At 38.0% G+C, this 17,822-nt stretch overlaps 1 long non-coding RNA gene across 1 annotated transcript in view; it reads left to right on the top strand.

Moving 5' to 3' along the window:
• LOC148055944 (uncharacterized) overlaps window positions 1-17,307 on the top strand; it is a 124,660-nt gene extending 107,353 nt beyond the window's left edge. The window contains exons 2-4 of the long non-coding RNA XR_015704439.1: window positions 2,565-2,708; window positions 15,538-15,685; window positions 16,232-17,307. This is a non-coding gene — a long non-coding RNA (uncharacterized LOC148055944). The remainder of the gene's footprint in view (window positions 1-2,564; window positions 2,709-15,537; window positions 15,686-16,231) is intronic.
• The last annotated feature ends 515 nt before the right edge of the window (window positions 17,308-17,822 follow it).

Genomic DNA, 17,822 nt, shown 5'->3' with positions numbered 1-17,822 from the left:
ATGGTGATAAATAAAGCATTCAGCGTTTTTGTTGTAATTGTACCTTGAGCAAGAAAAAAACTCTTTTCCTTCCCCCTGAGTTTTAAGAGAGTAAGAAAAAGTGACTTTAGTCAAATGTACAGAATGCACAGGTGTTCTTCTTTAAAAGCATATCCAGATCCTCTAGTATAGGGGCATTATTTTTAGTTAACAAAGAAAATAATGGTGAGGGTTGGAAGAGGCTTTCCAAAATAGCAGAAAAACTAAGGATATGAGAAGGAATGTGTTCCAGAGAGCAGCCTTCAACTGAAGAAACTCTAGGCCATGCAGGATGTGTTAATTCAATTCCTAAAATTTCTTTTTTTGCACCAGTTTATCCCTTTCCAGCCCTAATGTGAATCTGTACTGTAGCCCAATAAGTCCTTAAAGCTGACTTGCTGCTGTGGCTGAGGAGAAGGAGGCCTGTTCCTCTCTTGGTTACCTTCTCCCCTGTTGCTCCTGGTCATGATTATATTGTGCTGGCTCTGTCACTTGCCAGATGTTCAGAAAGTCAACAGAATATGAACACAGTCCCAAATGGATGACAATTCTTTCTGGGTGAATGAGTTAAACTGGTTTACAAAAAAGTACCAGGGTCACTGTAGGGAAAGGGAAAGACTGCATGAGGAACAGAACAGTAAAGGGATGGGAGAGAGGAAGAGAAGTGAAGGGGGAGAAGCAAGACCTATCATATTTGATGGCAGGGCTCTGGATTCTATCTCAAGGAATCTATAATTTCACACTAAAAGCAATCCTTATTAAAAGTAATCTAAAAGCCAGGATTCAGATATATCAATAAACTTCAGCAGAGACCAGTAATCTCTCTAGCACTGCCCATGATCAGTGGAGTCTTATTTTGAAATCCTGCACCCAACGTGGTTCTGGATACAGGAGGATCTTTACTGTAGCACCACATTTGCAGAAAGACTACAGATAAGCCAGTGTTGTCAACAGAGTCCCACCCCAGTTTGTACCAATGGTCAGTAGAGAATCTAGAAATAGTTTAGTTTCCTCATCTCTTCTATTTCTAAACCTTTTCACTATAACCCTACAGAAAGGACTGTAACAAACTAAGAACAGCCAGATAGCTAATACCTGCAGAATAAACCCTGTTGAAATGAGAAGCCTCATCTAAAAGAAGTCATCAAGGCCTGTGAAATTAGTTTCAACTGTACAAACACACTCGTCTTCAATTTTTGTCTCCAAACCTTAAGAAAAATCTGTAAATTTTAAGTGAGATTAGTCCTTATTTCAGGTTTATTTTTTGGTTGGATACAGCTATTTTTAACCTATATCCTGAATGCAATAGATTCAACCCTTCAATATTTCTTCTTCAAAGTCTTACTCAAATACTGACCTTTAAAAGTTCTAACTATAACTACTTTTGCAAGGCCTGCACTTTCAGGAAACAAAGCTCACCCTGTTCTCTGCTGGAAATATCAGCTCCAGGCCTAAAATCAGCAACCCAATTTCTTTTCTTATAAGCTTTAACTCTACCATTAACCACAGACAGGTGTCCAATACCTATTGAAAAACCTCATATAAATTATGGACCTCAGCAGAAATCAATCTACAGTCTAGTCTGGTGGGCCGCACAGTATCCAAGAAAAACAAAACAAACCCAGAACATATTGGCAGGTAAGCTTTTCTTTATATTTTATACCACTTACAGGTGACTATAGAATCAATACAAAATATTTTTGGTTGCTATGAGCTGGACTTATGTTGATGATTCATAAGTGACCAGTCAGAGATACAAGTCCTTATTTTCCCATCTCTAACTCTATTCTTAATCTCAAAATTATCAGTAGTCAAAGGAATATTATGCAGACAAGGGTTGTGGTCTCTCAGAAAATATATCCCCCACCCTTGCCTTCTGAGCTATACAGGAGACAGATATAAGTCAAGCTTCTTAATAAAGTAACTTGCCTACCCTTGGCTCATAATCTTTCAAGAACTGCCAGCTTCCCCCCCACACCTGACCCACTGCCCACACATGTTGAGAGCAGATTTAGGTCCTGTACTTCAGTTCTGACATGTCAAAACCTGTCCCTTAGTTGCTGTTCGAACTTTCACATTAGAGGTGGAGGTAGATGAAGTAGCCTTACTTTGCAGGAATATGCAAGTAACACAGGGCACAAGAAAAAATAAATCTCTGAAGTCTGAAGGTAGTATGGATATCCAGATTTCTGTCACTCCTACCTTGTGCTTGGAAAAACACATCAGCTTTTCATCTGACCTCTGGCCTGGGCTAAACCTGTAACAGGTCTGGCTTACCCACTCCCCATTTTGTTGAGAGCTTTATGGTCTCGAGGGTTGGTCCACCAAAGGATGATTCTACAGGTTCTGAGAAAGGGACTTGGTGCTTCATTGCAAGGGCTTCCTCCCGGTTTGCTTTTCTGTGTTGAAGAGAAAAATCTAAGGTGGGAGATGTCTTCTATTGCTGACATTTAATTGTTCTGATGGGCTTGGTTTCCTGGCTGTCATCAAGGCAAGGATTAGACATAAGGTGTGCTAAAAGAAAAAATTTCTTTTTTTTAACCTAGATGATGCATCTGATAAATTTGATTCTTCACACTGCTTTGCCAATCCTCCCAAACTATCCATAAACTTAGCCATGATTAACCACAGTTATCAAGCTGGAAACACCATTAATTATCCGGTTGTGATGTCTCTGCGCCATGACATCTGTAAGTAACTGCCTGCAATCTAGATAATCCTACAAATAACTGACAATTAATTGCATGTTGTGTCTTTCACCCTCTACTACAGCTCTGACTGTGAAGGAATCACAGAGGCACTGCAGGATCAAAATAAGTAGGTTTACAAAAGATATGTGATCCTTATTCCAGAATTATCCTTTAAATTACATAGTTCCTTTCCTTTCCCAGTGCTTATTGCTCTCACAATACCCAAATATTATGCTTCAGACTGCTAAGTATGTGTAAAGGCACTCATTTTTTAAGTAGAGTTATGTTTTGCTTCTATTTGCTTTTATGAAAGTCTTAAGAGTTATTATGTTACTATTAAAAAAAAAAAAAAAAAGAGGATTTAGAATGGTTTACCACAGTGAGAGGCTGAAATCAATATTGTTTATACGGGCATGAATGTTATTGACTGTATATTTACAATAACCTCCAGAAAGTAACTCTTAAACCATTAAACCTCCTGGTAAAGTATACACTTTCATAAATCTGACTAAACATTTTACAATAATAATTAAATTAATTACTAGGAGAAAACAACACATTTGATGGATTTTATCCTTTGGAAAAAATAAGATATTTCACTATTGACTTAGTTCAAAGTGCCTGTTTTCTCCAGTCTGGTATTCGCAACTGGAAAATTACCTTTTCTTTGGAAGAAAAGACTTCACAATGCAACATAACCCAAACAGGATTAATCTGAAGACAATTGGTTTAACTTGCACAGAATATTGTTTACAGTGGTGTTGATAGAGGGCAGCTCAGAAAAATGCACCCAGATGTCATTGTTTGGATGTAGAACATTTACACATGACTAAGTAATTAATTACTCCATCCCCTTTAAACCAAGGTTTGCAGGGAAATTGGGGCTGAAAATGGGTACTCAAGAGCTCCCAGAAACAAGATAGCTGAGGAGCACTTTTCATTTGTTCACTATGTTACACATAAGTGCCCACTAGAGATCATTGTCTACATACATAAAACATTTTCAGCAGATCACCGCTGCAGACAGTTTTCAGTCTTATAGAGAAGGCAGACAAATAAAAATGAAAAAGAGGTTCAGAGACATGAGGCGACGATGCTGAAGATTCAAAGTTTGTCAGTGGCAGAATTGGGGACCAGGACTCAGATCTGCTGAGTTCTTAGTCCCATGCCTTAAAAAGGACAATAGGTGACTTAGTCTTACATTTTGTGTGAGAGTTGTTTCAGCAGAAAATTGTCATTAGCAAAGATCTAAATCTGTGAGAAGTGTCTATTGACTTCTTTTGAGTTTGGGTTATTTATGAAATATTAAAGACTTCAATGATTTCATGGCCACCTAAGAATTGAGAAGATTGGTTAGGTGCCACTTTGCAACTGAAATCCAATTTTCTTACACCACAGGTTTCCCATGATCCTCCTGGATTTGACTCTGGCCAGATCCCGTCTGCTATCATTCAATGGACCTATGGATTTTCATGATGCAAGATGGCTGGAAAAGAAAGAATTCATGGAGGTTCATGGCAACCTGACTTTGTTGATGAATAGCTTCCTTCCCCTTCTTTTTATTTTTTCTGCAACAAATTTTATGACCAAAAAAGTAATGAGAAAGATTAATTTAGCAGCAATATTTTGGACTTGAGAGCAGTAAAGCTGCAGGCCATGAAGCTAAAATAAGACACAAGCAGAATTTCAGTATTATCAGTAGAGAAAAATTAAGGTTTGGGGAAGTATGATACAGACAATTGCAGACAGATTTAGCTTAGGTTAGTACGGCAAAATAGAGAGCCAAATTAAAGATTATCCCAAAAGTGAGGTTGTGGCTGAATGCTGATCTCAATACTTAATCCATAGAAGTGATCTCTCCTTCTGTCTTGCCCAGGCTTTCTCATTTTATCTTTTCTGATATGTTACACTGGGTAGGTTACTCTTATTTTCCTCCAGACCCATTACCTGCAGCTGTAGCTTCACACTTCTTCCTTCATTTTCACCCTTCTTCCTTCACCCTTCTTCCTTTTGTACTTGGCCCTAAAACAGGAGGAGACTATAATTCAGAGTCATAAGGGAAAACTGATCAGAAGGGCAGAGCCTCACTTAAGGCAATGAGAAGTTCCTGGCATTCGTGCTCTTTAAAGACACACAGACATCTAGACATCTTGTCCACTGTCACATGAGAGGGAACAAAAGTAGTCCACAGTGTTCAGCTTTAAGTGGGGAGTGACTCAATTGCAGGATTCCTGGATTTCAGGCTGGGTGAATCTCGACCAAGCAAAATACAAACACGCCAGAGCAACAGTATCTTGAAAACAATATAATTTTACTAAACGGAAAACAGGAGTATGTAATTTTCCAGTAATGTCAGAGACAAAGTTTTTAATTAGCAAGGCTGTGGATAAATGTGGAATATATAATTTATCCAGAGGCTGATCTGATGCACTGTTCTGATCCCAAGAGCTTATATTGTTAAAAATCCTCCTCTTGCATTGTTGGAAAGCTGTGCATCCTCTATGCTTTCCATTTGCAATTTTACTGTCCTGCTGAATCACCCAATGTTCACCTTCACATTCTTGGCAGGCTTTAATGTGTTTGCTTACAGTATAATTAAATGCTCTGTATTCATTACTTCCAAGCTCTGACTTACATTTAGTCTCTTCAATGTAATTACTCCACCGTGTACATTCAGTCAAATGTGCTATTCTGTGGCTGTCCAAATTTTATTAAACAAGGGTAAATGTGTGGTCAATTACACTATTACACTTACAATTGTATCTGTCCTTAAGAGAAGCTCTTGAGCTTCTAGTGTGCTTTCAGTGTCATGAATTACAGGCATATAAATCCCCTTTCACACTCTTTTCTATCAGTTCTTGTGTTCTGCCTGCTATTAGTGGCAAATTAATTGACTACAGAAAAAAAAACAAACAAGCTCTGGGTTAGATCAATCATTTGATGGTGATAAAAGTAATAGAGAGAGGATCCGTAGTCTTCCCGAATCTACTATATTGCCAGGGTTAATTATCCAACACGATCTCACTTTCTCATTATCCTGTGCTGTAATATTCCAGCAAAACAAAACAGAAAGACTGGGTGAACCCCCAACATCTAACTACTAGAAATATTGTGGTTGGAAGCTGTTATGCTGTCAATCCCACATGTTAATCCTATTGAAAATCCTCTTTTGAATATCAAGCTCCAGAGAGCAAAACCAAATTAACTGTAAGACTAACTTAGAAATCTTCAGGCTTTTTAAAAGATATTCTCATTTGCTTTCTCAAATAAATTAACTGTAAGACTAACTTTGAAATCTTGAGAGTCTTTTTAAAGATCTTTTAATTTGATTTCTGGTGTCTGATCTTTGCAATCACATGCATGTCACTTAAAGTAGAGACCATTTTGTTTTGTTTTCCAGATGAATTTCCTGTTTCTGATGTAATTTCTAACTGCTGCAGACTGCAAGTTCAGGGAAAAAAAATATTAACAAACAGTTGGATTAACCTCACTTGACTTTAGTTAGGTGTGTAGTCTAAACTAGTTGTCTAGGCACACAGTGGAGAGAAACAGACACCTCTAGCAGGCAGTACAGCCCCTCCTAAAAAAAAAATAAAAATTAAGGCAGGGTCAACCAGCATCTCTAGGAGGTACCTGTCCCTCTTTCTCTTTTAAAGCAAGGGAGTCTAAAGCTTAGCTGGGTAGAAGTTCCAGCCCTAGTCTAAAACTAGATACAATGCATCCAACCTCCAAGCAAGTGTATTGAAAGATAACGTGACTTAATACAAGAGTTTATGCTGAAGTGAACAAAGAATAAATTGGAATAGCTTTGCATTTGATACCATATTCTCAGAGAATGAATGAACATTTATGCCATTTCTTGCTGTTTCTTAAACTTGCTTTGCAGAGTATCCTTTGCCGGAGTGTGACAGAAGACAGACATGATTTTCTTGTCTTTCTCTAAATGAATAGCTTTTAGAGTAGCTATGCATATTAAAATTAAATTCTTTAAAATAAGCAATAAAACACAAAGAGATAAAACCTAATTTATAAATAGTTTGTATCAGGTTGAAATAGCATCTAATGAGTTTCATCCTGAAGTAAATTCATATTGTCAGGTTTAACAGCCTTTCATAAACTGGATTTACGCTCAGCAGGCTAAATTCTCCTTTCAATTAATTATCATGAATGGAGTTTGCTGTGGTGTAAATGAGAAGAGAATCTGTCTCCAAATGCCTAGAGGCCTTCATTGGGAGTTTGCTGATGATGCACACAGGGATACTAAAACAATGTTATATTCATCTAAGCATAGCCTCAAAATTAGATAGCATTTAAGATATGTCTTCTTTTATTCTGCTGATTTGGAAAATGGAATACATTTATTGGAAGAAAGGATGCAGATTAAAAGTCAATGAGATTTTATTGCATCATGGATAATTATTTCCCATTGTTTTACCATTTTTTCTTCATTTAGGAAAAGAAGATGATTCAAATAATTTTATCAGCTCAGTAAGTAGCTTTATGTTCCACATATAAGGCAAGAAATTGGAGTAAATACAGGATTTTTAATAATAGACCTTTCATTTCTAAATTAATTTTCTTAAAAAAATGATGCTACATACATGCATAGGAAGTATAGTATGTACTTATATCTATGGTAATGGTATATATATATTTCAACATAAATATGCCATTAATAGACCTCACCACTGATATCATAGTGGCAGATGAAAGTTGTTTGTAATTTAGTTTGAAAGTTGTACAGTTAGAAAACTTCTCTATTTTTTTATTTTTCACCATCCAAGAAGGAGTACATGCAATATAGAATATAAAGGAAATAAAGTAATAGCTAAGAAAAGATTAGTTAAAAAGATCTAATGAAATTTAATAGGTCATGTAACTCCATAAGGTTTCTCTGGTAATTGCAGGATAAATGTGTAAAGGGATATGATTTTAAAATTATAGCTACCAATAATTACTTTGGGGTTAAGAAGAAATTTCCCTTCTATAGGTCTGATTTATCTTCATATTCAAGGTACCTAAACTAGACATTGGCTCAGTATAAAATACGGGAGATAAGTATTAATGTTATCCACTATGTCATTTCCTATGTTGTAGTAACATCCCAAACTTCATTCCACCCAGAGGCTTTTAGTCATCTATAAGTGATTATGAAAAACTTTAATGATATTAATAAATATTTCCTTCTACCTTCCTGAGCTCCCTTAAGCTTCTGATTGAAAAAAAATCCTATCTGTATTTCCCTAGTTAAACTGCATCCATACCAACTCATGTTATAATTGTTCTTCTCTAGAGGTACAAGTAATATTTCCTAATATATAAATCAATGAACATCAATCCAAAAGAAAATCTATGCTTTGTGACTGCCCTAGTTTTCCACACTCATTTATTTCAAAAGTTTTTTCTCATTATAATCTTTCTTGCCCTCTCTAGCTTCATATTCATGTCTATAGCGAGTAACCATCCATGCCTATATACATTTTTTTCTGGTGCCAGAAGGAAGTCTTTAAATAAAATGAAAGTGTTAGAGAAGCTCTATTTTGCAGTATTTAACTCTTCTGTAGAATAGAAAAGGCTTGGAAGAACTTAGGAGGACAGTTAAGCATTATCCATTTTGAAACAAAGAATGTAGAAAAAAATTATAATTAACTTTTCGTTTTCACAGTGTTATTTAAATTCTAATTTTCTTAGCAATAGCTCAAAATAACAATAATACTTTTGCAGTAGGAGGAACAGTAGAAGAGCATACTTCCCAAAAAAATCAATGCCACAGCTATGACGACAGTGAGAACAACATAAGAATTGAAGAGGGGAGTGTCTTCAATATTTCTCTTTTTTTCATGCATTCTGTTAAACACATTAGTTTCTTAAAGTTTTGTTGAGGCTAAGTTATAGACCACTTACATGCATTTTTTTTTCAAATAGCCTGGCAAATAAGGCTACTTTTCTTAAGTAACAATTTACAGGTAAGAGATAAAAAGGTACACAGTCCAGTTCAGCTTAGCAACACAGCCACAGTAGCATGGCAATTCATACGGCTTGATTTCCTTGCTTCATGGCTTGAGTGTTTCCTTCTTGGCAATGTCTTTTTAGTATTACAATTTTTGGCACAAAAGACTCAAGAGATGGGAATTTATTTCTTCAGTGACAAATAACATATCCAGGGTCAGGAACTGTATCTACCAGATCATATTCTAGAACGGCTGATTACAATTTCCTCTCAGCTTTCCTGTTTTCCAACATTATGTGCATCTGAAAAACTAGTAAGAACCCAGTGAAATACAGAAAAAAAACCCTGATTCCACTTGCTTTGGACCAATATCTATGCATGCACTAGTATGCATGAATAGTGTTGTTATGTCCTAGTGAAATACTAGGGGAATTGGCTAACCTTAATGTAGTTTTCTTAGTGTTAGCAGATAACCCAGGGTAGGTTGCATCCAGAGCCTGTGGGCAGTGGTGGGTCCTTCCAGTGGGTAATTCACCCTGGTTAAGACAACTGCTTAAAGACATGGTTTCACAGGGAGCTGAACCTAACAGCTCTCATCTTATTTCCTCCCCAACCAAAAGGTCTCAGTACCAGGTCCAGTACTTGCTATTCATTTCCAATTTAATGAAAAAAAAAAATAAAGATCCCTACAGCTTTGCTCACAAGCAGGAAACCAAAATTCAACTTTCCTTAGCTGAAGCACTGGCAATAGAAAACTCATCAGGGACTGGGTAAGACACATCTACAGTAGGATCTCAGCCCTTATCTCAAGTGTTGCTATTCTAGAAGTTCTAGGCCTAGCAGGGAAGGACTGACTCTGCCAATGCAGGCAGCTCTAACACTGCCTTAAAAATAAGTTTTGATGTGAATGGTACCGCAGGACAGCCTTAAATTATACTACTCTGCAACTTAGAAGTGATATTCTGAAAGATGGCCTGGAGCCACTAAAGCCTTCTCAGCTGAGAGATTTGTGCTATACCTCTAAGATATCTCATCTGTGATATTTAAGAAAAAGCTAATAGAAAAGGACAGAACTTTTTTTTGTGTTAGACCTTTTCTGCAATAAATTGGGAGATAATACAAAGCCAATGTGTCATCACTGATCAGCCTTATTTTGGTCCACAGATCATTCAAACACCTCATGTCATATGCCAAGGATGCCCTGGCTCAGATTTACATTAAGTTACCTGAAAAATTAATCACTTTTTTTTTTCCCCAAACACTGCGTATAATACTGAGTTGCTTTGCATCGTAGCACCTAGACTATCTTTATCACACCATTTTTTATCTATGACAAACATGAATTAAATAATCACTACTTTTCCCTGTTTCACAGAGCTGGGGTGTTGTGCTCGACTGTGATTTCAGCTCAGATAATTTGAACCAGAGATAAGTATTTTGAAGACCATGGTAGTTTAAAGCTACATTTACCAAAGTGTAGGTTACAAACCTAGATATAATTCTGTTGTGTCAGGGGATTGTAAGCTAGCCTCAAGTAGAAACAAAATTATGTCCTTGTTAGGCTGAACGTATTATGTCTCATTTGTTCACCTACACACTTTCTTCATTTTCCCCTCTCCCTTTTTGGAGCTTTATGCACTGCTGAGGTCTACTGTGCAAAGGGACCCAACTACGAATAGTCTGTCCATACTACTACAAAAAAAGTGGAAGTGAAATGCAAACCCAGGTCAATAAGAGGGCAAGGGGATTTATGCATACAAACACAGTAATCCTGTTTCTGTCATCATGCATACCAGGGCAAAACTGGGGCAATTTCATTGTCTTAGAGGAGTTATTCTAGATTTGCATTTGAATGAGTAGATAGATAACTGGGCCTGGTACATCAGTCTGACTCATTCTAATCCAGGAGATACTGGCTTTTAGCCATGTGTTGAAGCCCACCAGTACATACCAATTCACTGGCCAGCTTCTTAAAAAAAACCCAAACCATCAAATGAAAGAGTATTAAGATTAAAAACCCTCTTATTTCCAAATCTGGATACTGCTATTTATTTTTAGAATGTAAAGAAACTGTAGTTCACACGTTTGTACAAAAAAGGTATCAAGCGTTAAGCTACTTTTAAATAAACTATGTGAATAAACGACACACAGATTTCAGCAGACATTTGCACTACAGCCTCTCAAAAGCAAAGCTTCAGATGGTTTAATAGTCAGCTGTATTTATCACCTACTACTTTGCTGAGCAAGTCTGCTTTTCAAGCCCCAGCGATCGGGGGTATCATCATATGAAAACGGTTTATGCCTCTCCCTGCTTACTATCATAAGATTAACTGTGGATAGCTAATAGAGATTCATAGAATCATAGAATCGTCAAGGTTGGAAAAGACCCTTAAGATCATCGAGTCCAACCGTTAACCTATCACTGCCAAGTCCATCCACACCATGTCTTCAAGCACCGTATCTATCCGTTCTTTAAATAGCTCCAGGGATGGAGACTCAACCACTTCCCTGGGCAGCCTGTTCCAATGCTTGACCACCCTCTTGGTGAAGACGTTTTTCCTATTGTCTAACCTAAACCTCCCCTGGCGCAGCTTGAGGCCGTTTCCTCTTGTCCTGTTGCTTGTTACTTGGGAGAAGAGACCAACCCCCACCTCGCTACAACCTCCTTTCAGGCAGTTGTAGAGAGCAATAAGGTCTCCCCTCAGCCTCCTCCTCTCCAGACCAAACAACCCCAGTTCCCTCAGCCGCTCCTCATAAGACTTGTGCTCCAGACCCTTCACCAACTTCGTTGCCCTTCTCTGGACACTCTCCAGCACCTTGATGTCCTTCTTGTAGTGAGGGGCCCAAAACTGAACACAGTACTCGAGGTGCGGCCTCACCAGTGCCGAGTACAAGGGGGATAAACATTTCCCTGGTCCTTCTGGCCACACTATTTCTGATCGAAGCTAGGATGTTATTGTCCTTCTTGGCCACCTGGGCACACTGTTGGCTTATGTTCAGGTGGCTGTCAACCAACACCCCCAGGTCCTTTTCTGCCAGGCAGCTCTCCAGCCACTCCTCCCCCAGCCTGTAGCGTTGTATGGGGTTGTTGTGACCCAAGTGCAGGACCTGGCACTGAGCCTTGTTGAACCTCATACAGTTGGCCCCACCCCAACGATCCAGCCTGTCCAGGTAACTTCACAGATTACACAGTATATTTTACCATCAGCATTTGTGCTTTCCAGGGTCAGCCTTATCCTTCCAAAGAGATACCACAATGGAAGATGCAGCACTATATCAACCGGAAAGAATACAAATCTCAGTTGATCAATGGGTCACATTAGCTGTTTGGAGATTGATGGCAGCTCCAGCAATTCAGAAGCTTTAAAAATATATCCATAAGGTCAAAATATAATTTAGTACTTGTTGTCTTGCGGGGATACTGGTAGGAAATGCCATTTCTACCACTCTGATTTGCTTCTTTAGAGGGCATGTCTTAATGCAGAAAATTTGTTGCTGTTGTTGCTGAAGCTTCTGCTAAAGCTTCCCTATAAAAATGCACTTAATCTGAAAGCTGCAGTATTTCATCTGCTTTCAGCCTTTAATAGAGTGGAGGAATTCATTAAGTCATCTGAAAGCAATTTTCAATTATGAAAATACAATTTAAATAAGGGAAAGAGGAGTCTTTGAAGATGACAAAAGTGGGAAGTGATTGACACACTCTGTTGTCAGCTGGAATCAATTTCACACTTGGGGAAAAGTACCTTCGCTGGGGAAAGATCATCCGTCAGCAGGAGGCAAACTGCAGGGAACCAGGAAAGGAGAGAGAAAGAAATCCCATCTTAAGCAAAATATTCAGCAGCCTGAACACCCTTCACCTTGACAAAATGAAACCTTTTTAATATAAGTACTGAACCTCATAGCATGGGCACTCAGGGCAAACACTAAAGAATTATAGGAATACAACTATCTGTCCAAATTTGGGTCTTATTCAGGCACAATGCCATTCGGCTTCAAAACCAGCTTTGTCTCAGCAAGCATTGCAAGATATCTCTAAGGGTTTTTATAGCTGCTGAATAACACAGTATTCTATATAATAATGTAAGTAGTGTTAAACATGCAAAGTCTCAAGCTACGCTTTGCAGTCTGTTGTGGGTCTGAGAATCAGCTGTTACTTCCCCACAGAGCCAGTGGTTCATATGGTGCCAGTTCTTTCTATCTCTAAGTTAAGATAAAAACATGATTAGAAATACTCTATTTGACTCCCTGATATGCCATGCATATTTTGCAGAGTTGACAAAGTGCTGGTGGGGTATTAGTCAATAGGAAATATCTCCATAAGAAAATACTTAAGAAAAGCTGTGATGACAAGTTTGTGCCACATCAAAGGAGGGACCAGTTCCTAGCAAAAATCAGCATAGACCTGAAATCTCAAAAAAGCCCTGAAGTCAGTTTGCAGAGGCAGTGACTGACAATAAGTTCTAAAAGTAGGATTTCATTCCAAGTACATACTGTGGAGTGGTGCATTGGAAAAATGACTGATAGCTAGAGCAAGCAGATTACACACATGGGTATCAGGGCATTCCCCTGACAGCACTGCTAATATATCGCTCCCTCCTCTGTGTTACCTTGCCTTATCCCTCTCTTTCAAACAGATGCTGTCGTAAGTGGCAAACCTGCTCACATGTGTAGGAGGATGCAGGATAATACTACATGCAGGATAATACTTTTGAAGAATCCTTTCAGTGATTTTTACTAAGTTAAGGTGGAGAAACCAGAACTGTTAAAACCACAATTGTACTGATTACAGCCACTATTGAAGAGCACTGAGATATGCATGAGTACTTGGGAGATCCAGATACTAGGAAAAATTAATGCATTAAAATCCATGTAGCTTTGAAAGTATATAAATGCAATAGAGACAACTTAACAGTGGAATTAATAATAATGGGGTAAGTTGGAACAGTTCCTCTCCCTCCCTCTGCTGTCTCTCCTCAAAATAGCCCAGGCCACATCTCTGGTGCTTGGCTTTATACATGTTATGTGACTATGCTTGTTTTCATCATAGGCTTGAAATGTCGGCTGGTTCTTATTTGTTTATGTCAGTCTTCGTATTTATCTCAGTCAGCACCATTCAAAGCTGTACTTAAACCCTGTGACATGAAGTTGTCCTGCCAGTTAAGGATTTAACTTGAGGGAAACTGTCACAAGGACTAGGTTCTCCTCTGGTCCACAAGAGCTCCTCTCTGGGCCAGAGGCAATTCTGCAATTGTTTAAGTTTTTTTGAAAACTGGTATTTTTATACTTGCCCAGATACTGAGAATACTACCTAACAAACCACTTACCTGAGTTTCTTTATGTGATGGCATTGAGAATATGTGCTGCATGCAGAAGGGCCTGAGATAAGGCTACGTGAAGCCTCATACTCTGCTAGGATAATGCTGGAAGAGTGGGTCCATCAGGGGAAATGAGTTACAGCCTGTCCCATTTCTGTTGCCCACTGCTGTGGTCTCCAACCAACCAGAAGACCCCTGGTTTTGCTGGGATGATCCCTCGTTGTCCCACTCCAGAAAGGACAGACCTTGGACTATAACAGGAAGCTCTTGGCTCCCCTGAAATCAGTGACATTTAGGTTCTCAAATAACTGAAATATCTCGCCTAAATTGTTTTTAACAAGCGAATTCAGATGTTTTTGAAAATTGTTATCATGGGTTTAAAATCTCGTTTCAGTTTCTGTGGTAGTTAGGAGTGATTTATACAAGAAATATCACTGCTTTAGGGAGCATTTTTGAGCAAAGAGGCTGCCTACTGTAATAGACTCTTGCAAAGATGAACTTCAAATATAAATCCTTATAATAGAGGGGTTAAGTATTTATATAAATTCTTTCTCAGATGTCTAGCTGGGTTAATAAATCTAACCCTGTGGTATTAACATCAGAGTGTATTTATTGATCCTTCTACTTTTTGGAGGCTATACATTTGCATTGATTTTCCTTTTTGCCCTTTTTGTTTGTTCGTTTGTGGCTCTAGCTAGGTGGGTCTGTTTGACTATCATATAACAGTTTTCAAATAAAAATTCGAATCCAAGGCCTGTCCAAGCCACATAATGTTGTAATTTTAGAATATTAATTAAATTCTACCAATTGTTCTTTCTTGCAGTGAAGAGAATTACCTGGCATAACATTATTAGTGAATTGTATTTGTTTCTTACTTGGCTGTTTTACATAACTGAAAAATTGCAGTAGAAACATCTTGTCTACTAAAAGGTAGACAAAATGATGACCCAATCAGTATACCATACCTTTCAGTTCATTTTTCCACCTAGATAACCATGTGCTACATGATAATAAGTCTTTCTGGGAAACAATGGATCAATTAGACTTTTTTTTCCTATTGAAACAGGTTTATATGTATGATATAGGCTCTGGGAATGATTATCACAGCAGTGAAAGTTATGCCACTTATGCAGATGATGTACTGCTACAAATCCTAAGCATTGCCATTGTGTCATGTAGCTCCAGGCTAATATAAATGACTTTGAAATGATAAAATCACTGTTCTGGTTTGTTACAGGAACTAAAATGAGACCCCAGTGGTTTCCATGCAAATCATCTCTTGTGAGACATTTGTTAGTGTCAAAGTTAAGTCTGTTGAATTCAATGTCCTCCAAATGAAAGTTTCATTAAATGCTTTTTATTACACATAATGGCCTATTTTACAAGTGTCTAATCTAAAGATATAAGGAGCACTAAGTTATAAGAAAATATTTCTGGTCATAAATGGCCTGCTGATAACCACATTTTCTAATATATTCATTTTTAAGGAAATCTAGAGTAAAAGTTCTGTTCCCATGTCACACAATGGATTGAATTTCTAATATTCTGTCATTTTTACAAGCAGAGATCTGCCATTGCCTCAAGAGGAATTCTTTTCATCCCGTACAAGCAAAAAGGATTTAGAAGATTCAACAGACAGACAAGGACAAAATTTTACGCTGATGCAGATCTTGTGTTAAGAAATGTGGTTAAGAGTGCTCCAGGATAAGAAGGTGAGATTTATGGGATGAGACTACAGATCTGTTTCCCTCCACCTCCCCCGGCAATCAGATGTACCCTATTTTGAGGTATATTTAACAGCAAACTATAGTTTATAAACTGGCTAATTTATGTTGGGTTCATGCAGCTGGATTACAGTTAACTACAGCTAACATGAAGTGTGACTGACATTTATGGTATATAATTAGGGAACACAGTGAAAAATTACCTTATGTTGCTAAGGGGCTGTGTTCTGTCTCACTCGACCTTCCCTCTCACATTAAACAATGAATACAAGCATTGTTTCTCTCCGCTCTCCCCCTTTGGAGCATGATTAACTTCCATAGGATAAGATGTTACTCGAAATCTTCTGACTACTTGTCGCCTTCAGACAGCCCTTTTGGCTATAATGGGTTACAGGACCCACATAAATTTTCATCTAGTCTCAAAGGCTTTCCAGACTTTGTAAGAGCTCCTCCATCCTATTAGCTGTCGCCTAGATTCAGTATACCTTACCTGTTACCACATCTGGAGTTTCTCATCTTTTTTTTCTCTTCCAGATCCTTCAGTTCATGGAAGCCCTCAGTGCACCTCTTTTGTTCTTGTCTCCTAGACTCCACTCTGAGTGGCTGTTCCCAGGAAGATCCTTTGCAAATGCCTTTCAGGATGATCTCTAGTTGTCCCTATCCCCAGGATGACCCTCCCATAACGTGGCATCCAGTATTGTTTCATTTGTTTGGTTTAGAGGAAGCTATCCCTGGCATCTATCAGATGATCCCCCAGCTCTCTTACAAGACAGATTGACTCAGTAGGAGGAAATCACCGATCTTGTGACAGAGAATGTAGAAGAGAAGATCAATAAGAATACATCAACACAAATTTTAAAACCACTCCTAAAATTTGCACATGCTATTGATATTAGCTGGATATCCTTTGACTGATATGCAAAAATAACTTCTTGGATTCAGTAAAGGGTAACAGATTGAAATGATGTGTCCTTTGATATCCTGAAGGCCAAACGGATGATCTAATGATTCAGTCAGGTCTTAATATATATATAAGGGGAGCTCTGACCTGATAAAACAGTCTGTAGTCTCCAAATGATGCTTTACATATTTAATATATATAATCACACACATATATATAAACCCATCATTTTTATTTGTTTATATATATTATATACCCCAAGTTTCACCTCAGAGAACAAGCTGCAAATAATGTGTCTACCCCCTTGTTCTCCTGGTTGCTGTAGCTTATAATGCATCTTTTCACCTGTGTCCACATCAGTAACTGAGATGATAAAAGACATCACAGTTCAGTGAGACACAGAGGGCTCATTAGCCGAGGCACCATTTATATGTCTGGTGACATCCATTTATTTCAGCAGCCTTACCTATTGCTCACTGAAATGAAGGAAAAGACCTTAAAAAAAACCTCAGTGGCACTTATTCTTTAAAAAATCCTGCCTCAGCCAGCAAGAAGAACAGTAGGAATCATCTATGTAGTACATCCTCTGGTCCCAACACAATTCAAAACCAAGTACCTCTCTCTGATTTCCAAGGGTGTACAGAACAGCTATTCCCTCATTCAATAGATTAAAGAGGAGTACTAACGTAAAACTTTACTGTGATTGTCATTAATGGCCCTTCTTATTTCACCATTTCATTCAATCAATTATATTATTCAAGTAATGTCAGCATTATCTTTTATGAGCAGTATTTATTAAATACGAATAAAAATGGCACAGTAAATCTTATCCATTCACCTTTCCTATGCTTACGTTTATACTGATGTGTGAAAAAGTTGAAAGCTGTTTTGCATCAACATTTTGTGCTTTTGAAACTTTAAGGAGAAAACAACTATATCTTGAAGCCATATTCTTAAGAAGAAACACATGCACAAAACCAGATTGTTGTACAGAAATCAGAGACTATGAACAAACCCACCTGTCAGGCAGAAAGAAGCTGGCTTAACAAGCCTATCAGATCATATGAGTTTGTTGAGCAGTTCACATGCACTGAGTGCTTTTTGGAAACTGTACATATACATGGTGTCATCCTGCCACTGGCTGCTACACAGCTGGGCCTTAAGCCCATTATCTTTTCTAAATTCCCTCTTCTGATTCACCCTTTGAGCCGTTATATCTACTAG

Source organism: Nipponia nippon, unplaced genomic scaffold (assembly GCF_047370975.1).
Source record: "Nipponia nippon isolate SJK-2023a ecotype South Korea unplaced genomic scaffold, ASM4737097v1 scaffold_2, whole genome shotgun sequence".
In the NCBI taxonomy this organism is placed as follows: Eukaryota; Metazoa; Chordata; class Aves; order Pelecaniformes; family Threskiornithidae; genus Nipponia; species Nipponia nippon.
The sequence above is the reverse complement of the archived record's forward strand: the minus strand, read 5'-3'. Positions and strand labels throughout refer to the sequence as shown.